Source organism: Hippopotamus amphibius, chromosome 3, assembly GCF_030028045.1.
Source record: "Hippopotamus amphibius kiboko isolate mHipAmp2 chromosome 3, mHipAmp2.hap2, whole genome shotgun sequence".
Taxonomy (NCBI): Eukaryota; Metazoa; Chordata; class Mammalia; order Artiodactyla; family Hippopotamidae; genus Hippopotamus; species Hippopotamus amphibius.
The window spans coordinates 146,315,605-146,328,576 of record NC_080188.1 but is presented as its reverse complement, the minus strand read 5'-3'; positions in this window follow the sequence as shown (position 1 = coordinate 146,328,576).

Below are 12,972 nucleotides of genomic sequence, written 5' to 3'. Positions count from 1 at the left end.
GGAAGATGTGATTTGAAGTAGCATTTTTTGTTTTCTTTCTATTTTTCTCTATTAGTTTTTCATAATAGGTATTACTTTTGCATTTAAAAGTCATTCTAAGTAATGAATTAAGTCATAAGTCAGATCAGCATATCTCCCACACCACCTGGTGTGAGGGAAGTGTTTTAATTTCATTGATTTACAGGTAGCTGTTGAGCTTTCCCAATCTCACTTACTGAAGAGACTGTCTTTTCTCCATTGTATATTCCTGCCTCCTTTGTTGTGGATTGATTGATCGGAGGTGTGTGTGTTTACTTCTGGGCTCTCTATTCTTTTACATAGATTTCCATGTCTGTTTGTATGCCATGTGTAATTTTGTTTTAATTACTATAGCGTTGTAGTATTGTCTGAAGTCTGGGAGGGTTATGCCTCCAGCTTTACCTCAGGGTTGCTTTGGCAACTCTGGGTCTTCTGTGATTGCATCTGAATTTTAGTATGATTTGTTCTAGTTCTTGGAAAATATCATGGCTATTCTGATAGGGATTACGTTAAATGTGTAGGTTGCTTTGGGTTGTATGGCTATTTTAACAATACTAATTCTTGCAGTCCATGGGGATGTGCTATCTTTCCATTTCTTTGAATCATCCTCAGTTTCCTCCATCAATGTTTTATAGTTTCCAGCATATAGGTTTCGCCTCCTTGGTTAAATTTATTCCTGGGTTTTTTTCTTTTTTTGAGGCAATTTTACACAGGAATTCTTTTAACTTTCTGATATTTGCTTCATAGTGTATAGATATGCAACCAATTTCTGTATACGAGTGTTGTATCCAGCTGAATTCATTTATTCGAATAGATTTTGTGTGGATTCTGTAGGATTCTTTATATAGAGTATCATGTCATCTACAAATAGTGACAGTTTTACCACTTTCCTTCCAAATTGGATACCTTTTATTTCTTTTTCTTTTTTCCTATTTCTTTTTCTGATTGCTAGGGCTGGATCTTCCAATACTATGTTGAATAGAAGTGGTGAGTGTGGACATCCTTGTCTTGTTCCTGAATTTTAGCAGAAGGCTTTCAGCTTTTCACCATTGAGTGTTATGTTGAGTATGGGTTTGTCATTAATGGCTTTTATTACATTGAGATATGTTCCTTCTGTACCCACTTTGCTGAGAACTTTTTATCATGAATGGATGTTGAATTTTTATCAGATGCTTTTCCTGCGTGCATGAGATGATCATATGGTTTTTGTCTTTTCTTTTGTTAATGTGGTGTATCACATTGATTGATTTGTGTTTCTTGAACCATCGTTGTGTCCCCGCATTGGATCCAACTTAATCATGCTTTGTCATCCTTTTTATGTATTGTTGGTGTTGGTATGCTATGTTTTGTTGAGATTTTTTGTGTCTATTTTCATCAAAGATATTGGCCTGTAATTTTCTTTTTTAGCAGTGTCTTTGTCTGGTTTTGGAATCAGGGTGATGGTGACATCATAGAATGACTTTGGGCCTGCTCCTTCCTCTTTAAACCTTTAGAATAGTTTTAGAAGGATTGAGATAATTTCTTCATTGTATGTTTGGTAGAATTCCCCAGTGAAGCCATCTGGTCCTGGACATTGGTTTGCAGGGAGGTCTGTTTTTTGTTTATTTAACAGATTCTGTTTCATTCTAGTGATCAGTCTGTTCAAATTATCTGTTTCTTCATGAATCAATTATTGTATGTTTCTAGAAACTTGTCCATTTCTCCTAGGTTGTCTAATTCTCTTATGTTTTTATGTATTTCTGCAGTGTCAGTTGTCATTTCTCCTCTTTCCTTTCTTATTTTGTTTATTTGGCACCCCTGTCTTTTATTCTTGCTCAGCCTGGCTAAAAGTTTGTCAATTTTGTTTTAAAAGAATCAGCTCTTGGTTTTTTTTATCTTTCCTACTTTTTTTTTTTAATCTCAATTTTTCTTGGTTTCTCTCTGATCTTTATAATTTTTTTAGTTCTGCTGACTTTGGGTTTTGTTTGTTCTTCTTTTTCTAGTTCTTACAGGAGATAGGTGAGGTTGTTTATTTGAGATTTCTCTTGTTTCTTGAGGTAGGCATGTATTGCTATGAACTTCCCATTTAGATCTGCTTTTGCAGATTTCTTGGCTGTAATGGGTCTTCATTGCTGCACACGGGCTTTCTCTGGTTTTGGCGAGTGGGGGCTACTCTTCCTTGCAGTGCACAGGCTTCTTGTTGTGGTGGCTTCTCTTGTTGTGGAGCACAGGCTCTAGGCACATAGGCTTCAGAAGTTGTGGCACATGGGCTCAATAGTTGTGGCTCACGGGCTGTAGAGCACAAGCTCAGTAGTTGTGGCTCACGGGCTTAGTTGCTCCGTGGCATGTGGGATCTTCCTGGAACAGGGATCAAACCCATGTCCCCTGCATTGGCAGGCGGATTCTTAACCGCTGCGCCACCAGGGAAGTCCCTGTAAGGTTGTGTATTTGTTGTTGTTTGTCTGGAGGAATTTTCTGATTTCCTTTTGATTTTGCTGTTGAGCCATTATTTTTTAGTTGCCTGTAGTTTAATCTCCATGTGATTTTTCCCCCCATTTTGCTTTCTGTGGTTGATATCTAGTTTCATGCCATTGTGGTCAGATGAGATTCTTGAAATGATTTCTATCTTCCTAAAATTTGTTGAGGCTTGTTTTCGGTCCTAGTATGTGGTCAATTCTAGGAAGTATTCCATCTCACTAGAAAAGAATGTGTGTTCTTTTTTTTTTCTCAATGTAGTGACCTGTAGATATCAATGGAGAGCAACTGTTTTATTGTGTCATTTAGGATCACTGTTGCCTGATTGATTTTCTGTTGGGAAGATCTGTCCGTTGAATCAGAGGGTATTGAAGTCTCTTGTCAATTACATCCCTTAGTGTCTGTTTGTATTTGTTTTATATATTTAGGTGCTCCTATATTGGGTGCATATATGTTAATGAATGTAATATCCTCTTCTTGAATGGATCACTTGATCATTATATATTGTCCTTCATATTCTTTTGTTATGCCCTTTGTTTTATAGTCTATTTTGTCTGATATGAGTATTGCTTTTGCTGCTTGCTTGTCATTTTCTTTTGCATGGAGTATTTTTTCCATCCATTCACTTTCAATCTTTGTGTTTCCTTCAGCCTAAAATCTCTCTGTCTCTCTAGGCAGCATATTGTAGGTCCTTGTTTTTTTTATCCAATCTGCCACTCTGTGTCTTTTGATTGAAGCATTTAGTTCATTGACGTTTAAAGTAATTAATGATAAGTATGTATTTATTGCCATTTTAAATATTTCTTCTTTTTGTTTTTCATTTTGTTTGGATGGTTCTCTTTTGTATTATATCTGAGTTCTTTCTTTTATGTTTTTGTGAATTTATTATATATTTTGATTTGTGAGCACCTGGTTTTCAAGTATGTTAAGTGATAACTATATCTACTTGCTTTGGAATGATAGACATATAACATGTATACAGTGTTATATTTAAAATACATAAGCAACAGTGACCTAAAATAGAGCACAGAGAACTGTGCTCAATACTCTGTAGTAACATAAATGGGAAAAGAATTTGAAAAAGAATAGATACAGGTATATGTAGAACTGAATCACTTTGCTGTACACCTAAACTAACACAACATTGTTAACCAACTGTACTCTAATATAACATAAAAATTTTAAAAAATAAAGTTCAGTTCCTCAAGTAGCTATATTTTAACATACTCAATAGCCTCATATTTATTAACTCAAAAATCTTAACAAAGTGTGTATTTAAATAATATTTCATAATGGTTTTTCCCAAAAAGGCAGTATCTTTCTGGAAAATAGTTGTGTTCCATATTAAAATTGTAAAAACATCAAGCTGTGTATCAAAGGCAAGGTTTTAGCTGTCAAATAGAATGTTGTGTACTATTTCCTAATGAAGTCATAGCAAGAGACTTGATTTATTTTCGGTAGTATCTTGCTTATTATTGCATTATTAATACTTAACAAAGTACCCGATGAAAACTGCACAATAAAGTTTTAGTGAATGCTAAATGGAAAAAGAAAATTCTACATTTTTTTAAGTACAATCCCTCACATTTTGTGGTTTTGATATCCTATTTTACATCTTCATGTTTATCTTCTTGTTATTAATTATAGTTAAAATCACTTTTACAAAATTTTTAAATTGTTTTTAATGTATGTACTGCCTTAAGTGCTCTTCCACCCTTTTATATATTTGCCTTTCCTATTGTGATTTTCCCTTTCCTATAGGTTCTTGCTTCTTTCCTATTTAGAGAAGACCTTTCAATATTTCTTTTTGGATAGGCTTAGTATTGCAGCATTCTTTGAGTTTTTACTTGTCTGGGCAATTCCTCATCTCTCCTTCTATTCTAAATGAAAACCTTGCTGGGTAGAGTATCCTAGGTTGCAGGTTTTTCCCTTTCAGGATTTTAAATGTATGATGCCACTGCTTTCGAGCCTATGAAGTTTCTACAGAGAAATCAGATAGCCTTATGAGGGAGTTGCCTTGTAACTGACTCTGTTTTTCTCCTGGTGCCTTTAGAAATCTCTCTTTATCTTTTATTTTTGCCATTTTAATGACATGTCTTGGTTTGGATCTGTTTGGGATCATTTTGTTGGGGCCCTCTATGCATTGTGTACCTGGATATCACTTCATTTTTCAGGTTTGGGAGGATTTCAGCCATAATTTCTTTAAATACATTTTCAAATCCATTCCCTTTTTTCTCCTTCTGTTGTAACTCCTATTATTGGTGCATTGGCACACTTCCTATTACTCCATAGATCTTGTATGTTGCTTTCATTTTCTTATATTTGTCTTTTTGTCTGCTGTTTTGATTGGATGACTTCCATTATTCTGTCTTCCATGTCACTTATTCACCTTTGCTGCATTATTTAGTCTGTTATTCATTGCTTTTAGATCAGTTTTTATCTAAGCTATTGGGTTGTTTAATCTTAACTGGTTCCTCTATATAGTTTCTAGATCTTTGTTACACTGATCTGCATTTCTAGCGATAGTCTTTAATTCCTTTAGCATTTTTGTCACCTCCTTTTTGAACTTGTGATCTAGCAGACTGGAGAGGTCTGTTTCGTTGTATGTTCTTTCAGGGGATCTCTCTTGTTCTTTTAACTGAGAGTAGTTCCTCTGCTTTTTCATTTTTCCTATATGTCTCTGTCTCTATGAATTTAGGAGAAACAGTTATCTACTGTGGTCTCAAAGGGGTGTTTTTATGTAGGAGAATCCCTGTGTAGACTGTGTGAGTCCAGTATTTTTGGTGCAAAGGCTGTTTTTGGAATGGTTGCCTGCTACATCATTCCTCAGAGTGCTGGCCATTATCTGTATGATAGAGGATGTATTTGGTTTTGTGGTGTGAGGAGCCTGTATTGGGTGTTGGGCTGTGCCTCCTTTTTGCTCGTAGCTGTCACAACCTGTCAGAGTACAGAGTCTGCTCCCCATCTGTTGGAATAGAAGCCTGAAAGTCAAGTTTGATCAGACTCCATTGGCCTAAAGTGTGTGCTCTGTCCCCAAGGAGGTGAATGCTGAAGCAAGTGAGGCAGACAATGACAGACCAGGAAGCAAACTCCTCTCCCCAGGTTTTAAAGGAAATGTCTCAATACTGTTGATTCCAGCCAGAAGGCCATGTCCTCTCTCATCCCCATGCAAGAAGGAGCCAAAATGGTATCCTCCTTGGGGGCCCAGCTGGGCTCTACGGGTGCACCCCTATTCCTGATCTTGAAACCAAACCACCACCTGATCACTAGAGGGCATAAGTGGCCTTCCTTTGTCTTCCTTCTGCTTCTCTAAAGTGTTTCGTCTTCAAGTCCAGCCCAAGGCTCCAGATGCTGTTCTCACACCTGAGTTTCCTGTGCAGTGTCTCTGAGTTCTTATTTACAGTATCCAAGATATGGAAGTAACCCAAGTGTGCAGCAGTAGATGAATGGATAAATAAAATGTGGTGTATGTGTGTATACACACACACACACACACACACACACACACACACACACTGGAATATTACTTAACCATGAAAAAGAATGAAGTTTTCCATTTGCAGCAATATGAGTGGATGTAGAGAGCGTTAGGCTTAGCGAAATAAGACAGAGAAATACCACTTGTAGTGGGATCTAAAAAATAAAACAGATGAACAAATAGAGCAAAACAGTAACAAACTCACAGATACAGAGAACAAACAATTGGCTGCCCGAGGGAAGTGTGTTGGGGTCAGGTGATGAGAGAATAGGTGAGAGAGATTACCAAACACATGGATCAAGGAGAGGAAGTATACAACATGGTGAATATAGTCAATGATATTGTGGAAATTTTGGGTGGTGACAGACATAACTTATTGTGGTGATCGTTGTGTATACTATAGCAATATCAAATCGTTATGTTGTGCAACTGCAATTATCAGTACATAGGTTAATTATACTTCATTTTGAAATAAAGGAGTTGGAATAAGCAAGCCCTACACAATTGCTTAGCAATCCTCCTTGGGTATGACCATTCTCTTTTCATGCGTGATGCTGTATTTAATAATAAAGACTGAAAGCACATCGTAGATCTGAATTAAGAAAACTCTGGGGCTTCCCTGATGGTGCGGTGGTTAAGAATCCACCTGCCAACGCAGCAGCACGGATTTGAGCCCTGGTCCAGGAAGGTCCCACATGCCAAGGAGCAACTGAGCCAGTGTGCAACAACTACTAAGCCAGCACTCTAGAGCCTGTGAGCCACAACTACTGGGCCCATGTGTTGCAGCTGCTAAAGCCCACATGCCTAGAGCCTGTGCTTCGCAACAAGAGAAGCCACCACAATGAGAAACCTGCACACCACAACCAAGAGTAGCCTCCACTCTCCAGAACTAGAGAAAGCCAGCACAGCAGCAATGAAGACCCAACACAGCCAATTAATTAATTAATTAATTAATTAATTTTAAAAAGAGAAAGAAAACTGAAATGAAGGCATGGAACTGAAAAAAGAATAAGAAAGTGTTGAAAAAGCACATTGTAAATGAAATTTAAACTAAGAAACATGGTGTCAAATAATGCCTTATAAGAAATGGTACAGTAAGGAGAGAATGTTAAAAACTGTTAAAAACACTCCTGGAAAAGAAATTAAGCAAGAAATTGTAAAATATTTGATGAATGTGTCAAAAGAGGAAGATAATCATAAGAGATCTGATATCTGAAAGACTGAGGGGCCTAAAAGAGAAATTTTAAAGCAATGATATAAAGCAAATAATAAACATTACTGTGCAGTTTTTTCCCTGAATGTGAAAAAATGTTTGAAATTGTTTATTAAAGAGACAATGAGCATTCACTTTCAAAGACTAAGAGCAAATGTTATTCTAATGAAATTCCTGGGCTTTCAAGAGAAGCAAAAATCCCTTGGGCATCTATAATAAAAGAAAAGTGACATATAAGGGAATGAAAATTCGAATATGATCAATCTGTAAGAAGAGAATACTCCGTGCCAGAAGAGAATAGAGCAACATATTTGAGCTACTCAAGGAGAGAAGTGATGAGTCATGAATTTTCTTTGATACCCAAGTGACTGGGTATCAAAGGCCTGACATCCAAGTGATCATGAAAGATCTAGGGTAATATTTTTCCCATGATCAATGGAGTCATCAGACTTCAGACAACAGAATCCTTAGAAAGACATTAACATACGGACAGATGTTAAGCACTAAATTGACAGTCACCTGATTGAATGAAGCCTGAATGAGGGTGATGTGAGAGAGAGGGTAGTCTTGGTGGTGGATACTAGAGTGACTGCCTGACAGCAATTTATTAAGTTCTACCTGTGTTCAGGGTGCTTTTCTGTATATGTGTTTTGTTTTATAGAAAAACATTTTAAAAGCAACTAGATACATAAATATTATTTAATAGAAACACTTTACATATTAAATATAGAACATATACCTGAAAGCAACATTAATCTGTGCAATAATAATAATAATAATAAAAACCTAACCTTGTACTAAATTAGGTTCCTTAGGAGATGAGCAGTGAAGCTGTGACTGTTCCTTGTCCGGATGGAAACCTCCTGATATTGTACCTGTTCCATCCCCTCTGAGGCCCAGGCTGAGGCATCCAGGTCACGGCCTTCATAGGAGTCAGACCAGAAGCTACAACACAAATACAGGTGATGGAATCACTGAGGAGGCAGAGACAGACGGAAGGAGGGCTCCATCCTCCTTGGTGTGCAGGTCCAGCAGAGGGAGATGGTGAACTACTCCAGTGGTGCTCTTCACAAAGAACACAATTTGAACAGCATCTTCTCAAGTCACTTACATAATGGCCCCCAGAGGCCCCAGCCCTCCCCTCCAACATAAGAGCTGCTGAAGGATGCATCCTAGCAACCTCAGGGGCTTCTATGGAAGGGAGCCGTTCCCTGCTCACAGTCTCCTCCCCTTGTTCCCCCAGGTTTTTACCATCCTTTTTTCTCCATGTTTGTGGTCACACTCGGTAGTAGCCGCCCCACTGTTTATGCTGGTTTTCCTGAAGTGCCATTAAGTAAGTTAGGGATTTGATGGAGAACACATGCAATTGTGTGGCTTACCTTTCATCCCCAGCCCTTCACATTTGCATCTCTTCCTCCTTGTCATCTTGTCCACTAACTGCAGACCCTAGAGCTTTTCTTTAGAAGGGTAGGAAAGACTATCTTGACATCTGGAGGGAAGAGAACAGGGGCACATGTCCAGAGCTACTTAGGGCAGGAAAATCCTCATGTGTTGGGTTCAGGGCAGAGCCAGATTTCACGGGATCTGTCCAAGAGGATGGGCCCAGCCCTTCTGACCCCCAGCCAGCCTCGTGTCTGGAGCACTGTGGGTGGCTCAAGCAGATTCAGTGGGGCAGAAAGAGGTCAGGAGCCAGGTTGATGGTAAGATATGGGAGGAGGAGGGCTGCAGATCCTTCAGGATGAGAACCATCAAAAGAGGGAAAGAGGAAATGGGGAAGAGCTTCTAAGAAGAGCTGATAAATTAGAAAATGAGAGAAAATGAAAAAGAGATGAAAGAAGTTACACTCAGATCATTGCTCTGCTGATATGAGTCCTCGTTATCTGCCAAGTAGTATTCTAGTGTCCAAGGGCAGAAGTGACATCTGCCTGGCCATGGGAAAGGAACGTGGAGTTAGTTGAGTTGAAAACTCGAGGCCTTAATGATCCTGGGGTTGTGCAGCGTAACCTCAGGAGCCATTCTGTCCTCATCTCCACAGTTTTCCCAGGGCCTGAGTTGTTTCACCCCTGCAAAGACTAAGTCCATCTCTGAGCTCAAATATACTTTTCCAACCCTCAGATTCCCCTCATGTGACCAGGAGTGAAGGCCTGTGTCATGCTGTTCCTCCTACAGGCAAGTGGTGTCTCTATGAATTTCTGTGCATGAAGTTGCCTCCCTCCCTCTCTGTCCTTTTTCACCAATCGTATAGTTCTCTAATATGGGCACATTGGAAAAAGGACCATGGGTATACTGCCACCCTCTTGAGTCAGTCAAGTGATTGATTAGTCAATCCATCCTACCCAGGGAGGACCAGGTACGGGCCTAATACTGTCTCACTTCCTGCAGTAGGAAAGGGCAACCAACTCCACATAAGAAGGGAGTTGTCCTGTGTTTCAGGTGACCTTTGGAATCTGGGAGCTCCTTAATCCTCACAGCACCATCATAAGTCCTCCAGTCCCTTAAGAGAGAATGAGAGTAAAATCAGAGGCAAATTAATTAGTCCAAATTCCCTTAGTCTGAAAATGGTGTAATGAAGTCCTATGTAAATTCTCTGTACCTGCCAGGGTTTGCCATGATACTTGGAAGGATGGGGAGGGAGGAGGCCTGGGCAGGCCAGAGGAAAGGTCACAGTGTGGACATGACTGGGTGTGGGGGATCAGAGGGAGGCATGTCTGGATAGAGCGGGAGGATCTAACAGGAGCACTGAGTTCCTGTCCTGGCTGTTTAGAGGCTCTGTCCTGGACCTGCTCAATTCCAGGCAAGCAGGTCAGCAGGGCTGTGAGAGAAAATGTGTGAAGCAAGCCCAGAAGCCCCATCACACAGTCCTCTTGAATTCCTGTTGGGCGGGAAGTATCTGTAGGACAAGCTGGATTTAGACCTCCCTCAATTGGAAGCACATTCAGGACATCAGCCTTGGGTGATAATGTGGAGGTTGAGATGAGATCAAGGATAGTGGAGCATATGCAGTAACCCCAGAGAATGTATTCTTTAACTCATCCAACTCTGGGAGTGCCCATTACGTGAAGAACGAACAGGACAATACATGGGTGATCTAGAAATCCTGAAAGTGCAGGGGGAGAGAGTTTACTTTTCATTACCACCTGATACTAGAAAAAACTTGGTATCCAGGTACAAGTGCCTATGAGAGTTTTGTATCCCAATACATTGTGTCCATCATATGTCAATAAAGACAACAAAACCAAAATCTCTTGTGTGTAATACCCTCGGGGTTCTAATCAGAAAGCAAGCTTTCAAATGGGGCAGTGGTACAATCAGGAAAGAGCAGGTCTTGTAGAAAAGCTGGTTTTTTGCATAGCAAAAATAGAAAGGATGGTTACAAACACAGCACAACCAAAGGACATGGACACAATGCCTTCTACTATTAAATATTTAAAATATGAAAAAAAAATCAGATATCTACTCACATTTCAATTTTCCCCCCTGATTTCATATCCACCTTCTTTAGTCTCCAAAGCAGCAGATGTAACCCGAGTACTCTCAGGGTCCTGAGTGTTTTTCCCTATGTATAGCATCTTCGTTCTCACTGCTATATATGTTCTCCACATCCTTTCTGTAGAAACACAAACATGAGGAATAAAGTAGTTAGAATGTGTGACCAACCCCTTTCTCCTACTTCACTTGAGGTTATCATAGGTCACAGAGCATACCCTGATTTTTCCTCTGGGTTCTCAGACCTTCCTTGTGCTCCATGGAATTAGACCCTTCAGCAAGTCACAAGACATGGTTACAAGCCTTCAAATGAGAGAAGGAGGCTGAAGGAATCACCTTTCAACTTCTCACTTCTACAGGCCCATTATGGCTATCATCTCCAATTTCACAAACCTGAAGCTCCATCTGTGTGGACACTCTTGAAGTGTGGCTGTTGGGACTGAGCAATTGGATGAGTTTTGTGTTTTATATTAGTAGATTGAGTTAATTATTGTTTGAATTAAATAAACTATCAATACAAACAGGTATAGCTGTCAAGTGGCTACCGTACTGTATGGCACAGATCTAGAGGTTCAAAGATGGGGAAGATGTTACCGCCCCTCCCTGGTTGTTGCATACTGCAGAATAGTGTGCTGCTCTGATCTGATCATTCATTTGTAAGTATCTCCTATGCTCATGAACACATGCCAGGAATTATGTAAGGCTTTGGGGACAAAGAGTAATGTCAACACCCCGGTCCTAGAGGAATTCTTAGCAGGAAGACCGCATGTAAGCATAGGTGCCAGCTATGACCCTGTGCACCTGTACTAGATATAATCTGAGAGCAGTTGCAAAGAGGAGTGGGGAACACTTCTCTATTTTCATGAGCCCATTCTTATCACTGTCAGTCTGGAAGAGATGGAAGGCATGGGCAAGGGCCCTAAGAAGGTGAACAACTTGTACACTGAAAACTGCACAATCTTGCTGAAAGAGTTAAGTCACAAATGATTAGAATGACACCGTGTTCATAGACTGAAAGATTGAATACTCTTGACATTTTCCTGTAAACAGATGTCTAGAACAGATGGTTTCACTAGGGAATTCCACCAAACTTACAAAGAAGAGCTTACACTAATCATTTTGAAACTCTCCCAAAAGATTGAAAAGGAGGGAACACTCCCAGATTTATACTACGATGCCACTGTCACCATGATACCAAAACCATAGAGACACTCAAAGAAAAAAAGAAAGAAAAAGAGAAAGAAAATGTTAGGCCAGTAACTTTGATGAACATAATGCAAAAATCTGCAACAAATATCAGCAAGCTGAGTCTAACAGTATGGGAAAATGTATACTACACTATAATCAATTTGGATTTATTCCAGGGACACAAGGATGGTTCAACATTTACAAATCAGTGTGATACACTGCATTAACAAAAGGAAAGATAACAACAAATGGTTATCTCAAGAGATGCAGAAAAAGCAGTTGACAAATTTCAACAACCATTTATGATAAAAATTCTCATTAATGTGGGTATCTAGGGAATACATCTCAACCTAATAAGTATCATGTATCACAAACCCACAGATAACACCATGCTTAATAGTGAAAGACTGAAAGACTTTCCTCAATTCAGGTATGAGAGAAGGATACCACTTGTATTTAATATAGAATTGGCAGTCCTAACCACAGCAATAAGACAAGAAAAAGAAACAAAAAGCATTCAAATTGGAAGGGAAGAAGTCAACCTGTCAGTATTGGTACCAATAGATGACATGAGCTTTATATAGAAAAGCCTAAAGTTTCCCTAAAACTATTAGAACTAATTGATGAATTCAGCAAAATTGCAGCATAAAACATTAATGTACAGAAATCCCTTGCTTTTCTCCATGTGAAAAATGAATTATCAGAAAGAGAAAAACCAATCCCATTAAAAATCATTTCAAAAATATAAAATACTTAGGAATAAACTTAAGCAAGAGGGTGAGATACCTGTAATCTGAAAACTATAAAACATTGATGAAGGAAATTAAAGATGATACAAAGATATGGAAAGATATCCCAATACTCTTGGATTGGAAGAATTAATATTGTTAAAATGGCCATAGTATCCAAAGCAACCTACAGAATTAATGCAATCCCTGTCAAAACAACCATGATATGTTTTCAAAGACCTGGAATAAATAATCCTAAAATTCATATGGAACCAAAAAGACCCCACATTGCCAAAGAAATCTTGAGGAAGAAGAACAAAGCTGGCAATATCACTTTCTCAGATTTCAGGATTACTGCAAAGCTACAGTAGTGAAAACAACATAGTACTGGCAGAAAATAGACATGG